We start from the raw sequence: 9,831 nt of genomic DNA, 5'->3' as shown, positions 1-9,831 counted from the left end.
AAAATCCCCCTTTTTTATTTTCACTGCGTGAACACGTCTGGAAGATGAGAAGACTGGGAATGGTCGGAGAATCAAGGTTGGACTGCACTACTTTCCGATATTGTATTCACTTTAATCTGGACATCATATCCTTACACACTTCTTCTTTTTTTTTCGTGATATTCCTGTTCCCATAATAACATGATAATTATGACAGCTAAGGGAATCTCCACCCCATGTCCACGTTTACTTTTGATAGAGTAACGTCTAAAACAGATAAAAGAACCTTTCATTGAATCAGACAAACAAATAAAGTTATGGTACAATAAATGCATTTTAAAGTCTAAAGTCTTACAGGTAATTATATTTTATGCACAGCATTAAGAAAATTTTCTTTCTTTGTGTTTAAAGGGATAGTACAGTATTGGTGGAGATGAGTATTGGGCTTCTAAGTTTTTGCAAGATACCAAGAAAACACTTATGAAATAGTACAGAGCATACCATTTTAAGAGGAATTCAAAGTTTATTTGATGAAAATCGGGTTTGGAATGACTGAAACATCCAAAACAAAGTAAAACAAAGCGATCGTAATAAAATGTGGGTCCCACACTTACTAGAATCGCTCTGTTTTGGATATCTCAGCCATTTCAAAACCAATTTTCATCAAATAAACGTTGAATTCCTCATGGAATCACATGCTCTTTCATATTTTGTAAGAGGTTTCTCATTATCTCACCTAAAAATATAGAAACCCGAAATTAGGTCTCAACCAAAACTATACGATCCCTTTAATCGCCTATCACACAAGAGAGTTATACCATGTCAATTATCAGTAATGAACTTTCACCGACGTAGTATAGAGAGATGTGACCTTCAGGGTAAATTCAAGGTAACCGCAACGTACTTTCTAGGTCAATGAGGAACACCCGAATAAATCTGCAGGGATTTCTTACATCACGACCTGTTGAACGTTATAACCTGACGTAACCAGTAACATTATATCACTCGAGATAATCAAGTTAAGAGTCCTGATACCTTAACTACTTGGACGGACAAAAGAAATTAAGAAGTCGAGAGGTGGGGGAGGGGGCAATAAGAAGATCTCGCTTGTGGTTTAGGATGAAATGCAGCTTGAGGATGTGGTTTTCTTCGATATCCTGATTGATGGCGCTAACATGCGAAGTTTCATTAGAAGCATCAAAACTGTTGAAGGTCTACATGAGTGAATATAGCACATTTCAAACACATATGAGATATTGATGTCGACATGGAATTGATATTGTGGTAATCACTGAAGCAGCATCTTTGAAGTTATCATGCATGAAACAGTAAATTAATGACGACATGATAATAGAATTGATATTGTGGTATAATTCAAGTGAAGCAGCACCTCAGGGATTGTCATGCATGAAACAGTAAATGGAGAGTGGGGCTCGCCCGGCCGGAAACAATGAAACTATATAACGAAGGAGCAGGATAATTATCTGCAATTACGTTGTTACACCTTTCAGCGTAATGAAACGAAACAGCGACCTTCCTCAAAATGAGGGATTGAAGCAGATTTAGGAGGGAAGAGGGCTTTTCAAATTAATATCCTGCAAAGATGCAATTATACCAGCCACGCATTTTTTTACCTCTCTTTTTCTGAACAACATTACTCTCATTCTCATCGCACAGCGCTAATAAAGGTTAAATCCATTACCAATGCTTGCAGACAAATGGATTTCATTTTCGGAAAGACAACACAAACAACAGGTCGATCTTTCCAAGAGATTTTGAAAGAAAGATAAAGTTCTACTTGCGGAAATTACAATCACGTTAAACTGGACATCATTCTCTTAATTCACCTATTTCTGTGATGGTTCTGTTCACATAATGACATGATTATTATGATAGTAACAGGGTTCTCCACCCCCCCCCCATGTTCACGTCTACTTTTCAGAGAGTAAGGTCAAAGACAGATCTCAGTTGAATCGACAAAAATAAACCATTAGAAAGTTATGGCATTCTCGATATTTCGTCGAAACAGCACAATCAAAATACATGTCATACCAGTAATGTAATTCATGATCGATATGTGTTGATATCGTCTCATAACACTGCGCTACTGCATGGTCTGTACAATTAATGAATAATAGATGGATGGTAATTTATATGATATATGATATATATATATATATATATATATATATATATATATATATATATATATATATATATGTGTGTGTGTGTGTGTGCGTGTGAGACGGAAGGAAAACTTGCAGTATCAGGGGCGTCACCAGCTTTTTTTCAAGGGGGGTGCGTTTTTACACTAAATGTTTACGAGATTTTTTTTTTTGACAGACATTTGGAATATAGGAAGCTCTCAATTCCTAGACTTTTACTGTTTTTCGAGGGAAACCAAGCGGGGAAAGGGCACCGGTAGCTAGGATTTCATCTTGGGGGGGGGGGGGGGGGAGGGGTAGTATGCGAGGGAGCGAGCAAGGGTGGGGGGAGGGTGTGGAAGTGCCGGAGAGGGTTGCACCCCTTATAAATGGATTATGGAATGACGGTGTGAAACGACAAATTACTGGCAGCGATATCAGGGGAATGGCGTAACGACTACATGCGAGCGAGCGGAGCGAGCGAGCTTGAAAATTTTGACATTTTACAGTCCCAAAACTGCCGTTTGTAGCCATATTTTTTTGCTTTGTAAATTAAGGGGGGGGGGGGGCGCACCGGGCGCAACTGCTGGCAATTACTGACAGCAACATCAGGTGAATGGCATAATAATCAAACGCGAGCGAGCAAAGAGAGCGAGCTTTCAAATTTTGACATTTTACAGTCCAAAAACTGCCATTTGGAGCCATCTTTTTTCGCTTTGGAAATAAAGGAGGGGTGGGGAAGCACCGGGCGCAACTGCCGGTAATTACTGGCAGCAACATCAGGAGAACTGCATAACAATTAAATGCGAGCGAGCGAGCTTGAAAATTTTGACATTTTACTGTCCCAAAACTGCCGTTTGTAGCCATATTTTTTTGCTTTGAAAATTAAGGGGGGGGGGGCGCACCGGGCGCAACTGCTGGCAATTACTGGCAGCAACATCAGGTGAACTGCATAACAATTAAATGCGAGCGAGCGAAGAGAGCGAGCTTGAAAATTTTGACATTTTACAGTCCAAACACTGCCATTTAGAGCCATCTTTTTTCGCTTTGGAGATAAAGGAGGGGTGGGGCGCAACGGGCGCAACTTCCGGTAATTACTGGCAGCAACATCAGGAGAATTGCATAACAATTAAATGAGTGCGAACGAGCGAGCGAGCGAGCTTGAAAATTTAACATTTTACAGTCCAAAAACTGCCGTTTGTAGCCGTATTTTTTTGCTTTGGAAATCAAGGGGGGGGGGCGCATCGGGTGCATCTTACTACTGGCAATTACTGGCAGCAACATCAGGTGAATGGCATAACAATTAAATGCGAGCGAGCGAAGAGAGCGAGCTTGAAAATGTTGACATTTTACAGTAAAAAACAAACAAACTGCCGTTTGTAGCTATATTTCTTCGCTTTAGAATTTAAGGGGGCGCATCGGGCGCAACTGCTGGCAAATACTGGCAGCAATATCAGGAGAGCATAATGATTACATTCGAGCGAGCGGAACGAGCGAGCTTGAAAATATTACATTTTACAGTCCAAAAACTGCCGTTCTTTTCTTAGCCATATTTCTTCGCTTTGGAAATTAAGGGGGAGGGGCACCGGGCGGAACTGCTGGCAATTACTGGCAGCAACATCAGGTGAATTGCATAACGATTAAATGCGAGCGAGCGAAGAGAGCGAGCTTGAAAATTTTACATTTTACAGTCCAAAAACTGCCGTTCTTAGCCATATTTTTTCGCTTTGGAAATTAAGGGGGGCGCAACGGGCGCAACTGCAGGCAATGGTATACTGGCAGCAACATCAGAAGAATGGCATAAAGATTAAATGCGAGCGAACGGAGCGAGCGAGCTTGAAAATTTTGACATTTTACAGTCCCCAAATTGCCGTTTGTAGCTATTTTTTTTTTTTTTTTTGCTCTGGAAATTAAGGGGGGGGGGGGTGCACCCGGCGCAACTGCCGGCAATTACTGGCAGCAACTTCAGGAGAATGGCATTACGACTAAATGCGAGCGAGAGGAGCGAGCGAGCTTGAAAGTTTTGACATTTTACTGTCCAAAAACTGCCGTTTGAAGCTATATTTTTTTTTTTTCGCTTTGGAAATTAAAGGGGGAGGGGGGGGGGGGGACGCCCGGTGCGCCCGGTGCGCCCCTCTCCCTGGATCCCCCATTGGTAGTCAAGGGTGTGGGTTTATGTTCATGACTGGGGGAGGTTTGACCAGCGAGGTGGCGTCGAAGTGACCAAGCGGGGAAAGAATGTCCAAAATCAGCACTTTAGAGCATCCCCTAAACTAATTGTGCATGTTTGTTTGTCTGTGTGTATTATATGTACATGGAAAAGTTAGGAATTAGCCCAGGTCAAGTCTTTTTATTGGCAATGCAAGACATTTTTACATAGACTAGTATGTAAAGCAACACTGCAAAATCAATGATCTAGCTTTGATATAACGAAGCGTAAGGTACAAAGGTGTACATTCTACATCACATCGCGCAACATTGTAGCCACTCTTCGTTCGGATGTACTGAGTACACTGCGCACATCCTGCTTATATGCAGAATGCCAGGAATCACGCTGAATCACAATCTTTTGTCGGGTCCGGGCTTTTTGAACAATGTTTCACACTATGTACCTATTTAATTATGGTTAAAAGAAATCATAGAAAAATATCTTATTTCTTGATCACCCTTTCATTCAAAAGCAGTTTACTAACACCTGAATTACTATTTCGGTAAGTCTTTTTTTTTTTTTACCAGCGGATTGGGAGGGGGGCGCACCCCCCGCCCCCTCCGTAATTACGCCACTACTTTTGGGTGAAATAATTGGACAGATTTCTCGAATTCTAACAAAAAAGCAAGAAAATCTTTTCATCGCGGGAATTATGATTATGTGGGGTGGGGCAAATGATGCGCTTGCCTCTCAATATTTTGATGGGGGCAACATTTTTGTTTTCTTTCAAAAGCAAGAAAATCCTCTCATTTCGGGAATTATTAATTAGGGGGGGGGCAAAATTAAAATATGCTGGCCCCTCCAATATTTTTATGGGGGTAACTTTTTGTTTTTCTGTCAAAAAAAAGATAAGAAAATCTTCTCGTCTCTGGAATTATGGAGGGGGGGGGGGTGGGCAAAATGATATGCTTGCCCCTCCATTTTTTTTCATCTTTTGTTAATGAGGCTAAGGCTCGCTCTTGGGCTTGCAATATGGATTGGTCAGAAGTAACGTACATAGACCCTACATACTTGTAAGTGCGCACACGTACATGCAAACGTGTATAAGTGCTCCGTATCGTACGGATGTACAGTACGGTCGATAAATAGTAAACACTGTAGATTACTAATAGATATGTATAAAATCAGTGCTGCCAGAACCAGGGGTGCGAATTGATTTTTTTTTGTGTGTGTGTGTCTCCCTGGTGCAAAATATGAAAGAAAAAAATAGAAAAGAGTAATTATTTAGCGTCCGGCGTTGAGGTCGCTCGCAGACTGATTTTTTTTTTTTTTTTTTTTTTTTTTTATGATCTGAAGGGGGGTGCGTTCGCACCCAACGCACCCCCCCCCCCCCCCCTGGTGACGCCCATGAGTATAGACGTTGCAGTGGTGTTCAGTCTTGCCTTTATTCCCCGAGCTTTCGGCTATTTCACTAGCCTTTTTCAAGGGCTTGATGAGACATAACATAAAGACTAGTGAAATAGCCGAAAGCTCGGGGAATAAAGGCAAGACTGAACACCACTGCAACGTCTATACTGCAAGTTTTCCTTCCGTCTCACATATACCAATGATGCAGTACCCACCACGTACGAGGCCAAGCCCGCTTCACATTATATATATATATATATATACATATATATACACACACACACACACATATATATATGTATATACATACATATATATAATTTCCGAATGAGACAATGAAAATAGTTTTCATGTCATTTCAGTAAATGTAGATCGTTAAGTCATGGCGCCCGGACACAGTGATGGCCAGAAAAATTGCTATTCTTATCAACCTGTGCTAGAAATAGAATCTGTGTCTCGCTCAACAAAGTGTCTGTTTGTGCGTGTCAAATTTCGGCTTATAAAACGGGGAAATCCATTGATAGAGTACACGCTCTCCGACTGACGTTTGAAATAACTGCGAGTTTTCAGTGGCACCATTTAAGTACCAAAATAACCAGGCCCTGTACTGCGATTAATGTCTCTTCAAGAGAAAATAATACCCGCTAATGTGGTCTCCATTGTTCTTAGACCCAAAAGAGACCTTTCTGGCTCCCAAGCTATCCCTTAGGAGGAAGAAGATTCTATACTTAGTTGGTGAAAGACAAGGATATAATCGAAGTTAATGAGAGGACCCAAGTACACACGTTGGCCACTGAAAGTTCTTTGAGCGCCATAAGACATAGAAAGATTCGCTTCACAAGACGCTCATCGGTGCGAGTAATTTCCATCTATTTTCCCGTCTCTCTTGAACTGCGTACACCCACCCTTAGGGGAGAGTTGTAATGGAACTCGATTATTGTCTGGTTCAAATGTATAAAGGCCCATCTATAATGCTCACATCGTTGCTGCTGTTTTTTTTGCGTGTAGTAAAAACGTGAGAGTGAAATTCACCAAGATAATATTACCATAATTATTACGGAGTTACAGTCTAAGTTTCATGTTTTTACGTTACGGGGAGAGTAATCGCAATGTTGAATGAGGATGAAACATCCATTTTCGCAGATTTGCCATTAATTCCTGCGAACACTTTTATCCTGGATTTGACTGGTTAAATACCACATCTCTACAATTAATTGGCGCCAAGGATCTGCTTTGTATTCAAAACTCACTACAAATTACGTAAAGATTCGTATCTAATGTATAGGTCAATAAGGGACGTGTATGGGTGAATTATCATCCAATTTGCATTCGAGGAAATTATATTGTGACGGGAAACATTGTGAAAATACCTTTGAAAATGGTATGAGTTATTGTTAATTGTGATTATAATATATCAGTTTTCAATTTCATGTTTGATTTCACTGAAAAATCGATAGTTATATTCAATTGAATCTGCTCTGGCCATTGCGGTCAATTCAAGGTTGAAGTGACCTTTCCCAGTGACTGACTAGCCTTCAATTTCATGCCTCATATACAGCTGCCTTGAGGTCAACGTGGAGATTTCATATACTTTTAGTCACTCACAGCATTTTTTAGCAAGATTCTGCTGCCCTCATATTCTTGGAGGCCATGAGAGAACCTCACCACGACGCTATCCGATTGCTTTCAGTGAAACATATACCACTATCATGACAGACTTAAACTATATTCACCATCCCTACCCGAGAGGAAAATTGAATGAATGGCAGTAAAGTATAATATACAATATGGGGCAAGTTCGATTTTCTTGAGTCTGGAGCGCGCGGTTATTATTCCGTATTTGATATAGGTGGTTAGATATCTTGTCCTTCGTAATATTGTCGAAAATGCTATCAAGAGACTCAGAGATGAATATAGTATTATACAGTTAAGAAAAATAACAGGCCCACAAAAATACTGTCGTATTTCAATGACCATGCATGCCAAATCTGACTTACCCAATGTATGCCTACAGTTCAAGAAAACTTCAAATTAAGCGGTGGTTGACATAATTATATACCTTCTGGTCTTCCTTGAAAACAACTGCTCTCTCCATAGCATCATGATTTCGTTTCAAAATAAACAAAAAAGTTCAGTATTTTAACACAACGAATCAGGGAAGGCTTGTGGGAAATCGAATTGATTCATTTTACTTCAACAGTTGCCACAAGTGCTTGATTGTCGTTTAACCATTAAAATGTACATTTCTAACGGAGAATCCAAAATTGTCATTCTGGTAACGCAATCATGAAATTCTTACTTGCGGAGTATTCAGAAAATACACTTATGCCTACCCTTAGGTGTGATATGAATGGTTCAAATGCATTCTTCTCTGTGAGCAAGTAATAACATCAGATCCTAGACGTATCTCGAGTAAACTCTTGGTAATAATCTTTAAAATCTCAAATCCTTTGAGAACGATTGAAATTGCAAGTATCTCACGCACACAGTGAAGTATTACTGTACCCTCAACTGACGTCATGGTCATGTGACTAAAACCACGGTATAATGCAGTCATCATTCTTTATAATTGGCATCCCTCTTTGCGTGTCATGTTGACGTGTCTGACAAACTTCGTATTTTATTCATACATGCCACCGTGACACATAAAAGGAAATTGCGATGCCATTTAAATTATAACTAGCTCAGTTGTTGCTTTTTTCAATGTATCTACTTGTCAGTAATGTATTACTAATGTAATATATTACTATTTCTTCAGGTGACTTCTCTTGAGATTTATCCATTCTGTTTCTTCCCCCCCCCCCCATACCTAAATAGATACCCGTGCTCCCTCTGATTTCCCTGTACCTGATTTTATTCTGGGACCAGCGACTGAACAAGTAGCTTTCATGCAAGATAGGCCCCATCGTGCTCCTCTCCCTTAGATTATATTCCAATACTACACTGTCAACAGGGGGGCATTTCATGAAGGAACTTGTTGGATAAAATGTCCGACAAGTCAATTATATCCGACAAGTTCAGAGAAATCAGCCAATCAGACTAAAGAATTTCTCAAAACTTGTCGGATATAATTGACTTGTCAGATATTTTATCCGACAAGTTCCTTCATGAAATGCCCCCCAGATCATATTTATTATCACATCGATATAAGATTGTACAATTGAGGTGAAGGTTTCACATAATTACGCCTTTTCTTTTTTGTGTTGCATAACTGGATTTTTTTTTTGTATGGCATTTTCCAGGGAAATGTGAAAATAAAGAAAAATTGAAAAAAAAATGTAATTGCAGGAACAATCAATTACCAGTATTCTGATATGAATTTTTCATCTTTCATTCTCTCCCCTCACGTTGTTGCTGATATCCATTTTAGCTTCGCAATGTTCGAGGACAATAGGGCCTACATTGTGCAATATCCCTCTTGTATACATCTTCCTAAACTTTGGTCGAAGATCTGACGAAGGCTGACGAAGAGGCTGACGAAGGCTGACGAATTACAAAAATTGCGGTATCTCAGTACATGTATTTGACTTTGTATACCGTCTTACTCCAGCAGACCTTTGCACAAGTACCTCGTGAATCTCTGCAAGCTGCACAGGATTCTAAAACAACAATCAAAAGTTTCTCACCATCTGACCTTTCATCAGTTTTACAACTATTGCAACTTTAACCTCATTTACAACATTTTTATCAGTTCATCTTTGCCCATGGTCACACAAAGCTAACACAGACTTCGTTAGAAGGCCCTATTACGTTACATTATGTCGGGGTAGCTATGTAGAGTGGATGTATAGGATGAGAGATTGACACTTAAAAGCAAGACGTCTATGGTATCCATCTTGTGAGATGCTGAATGCCTGACTTAATGCTTCGAGTACTTGCACGAAAGCAACATGATTATTTTTTCGAAGAGTGTGTCAGTGACGAAAGAGTCAATTGTTTGTTTCGCGTACTTCACGGGCGAAGGCATGAGTCCTCTTGACTCTATTATCCCACGGGCAAATGCCATCTTTATGCTCTCCGACTCGAGCAATGCCGAAGGGTTAGCTTCCTCAAACACCCTCTCATAATGTACATTATTCTTTCCCAGATTAGAACGGAATATCTGGGAAACTCTTGAGAGACAGTTTTCCTCTTGTCTGACCCTCTTACAGA

Source organism: Diadema antillarum, unplaced genomic scaffold (assembly GCF_040938485.1).
Source record: "Diadema antillarum isolate AM-2024a unplaced genomic scaffold, OU_Dant_1.0 seq00001001_RagTag, whole genome shotgun sequence".
Classification (NCBI taxonomy): Eukaryota; Metazoa; Echinodermata; class Echinoidea; order Diadematoida; family Diadematidae; genus Diadema; species Diadema antillarum.
This window is presented reverse-complemented; position numbering follows the sequence as displayed.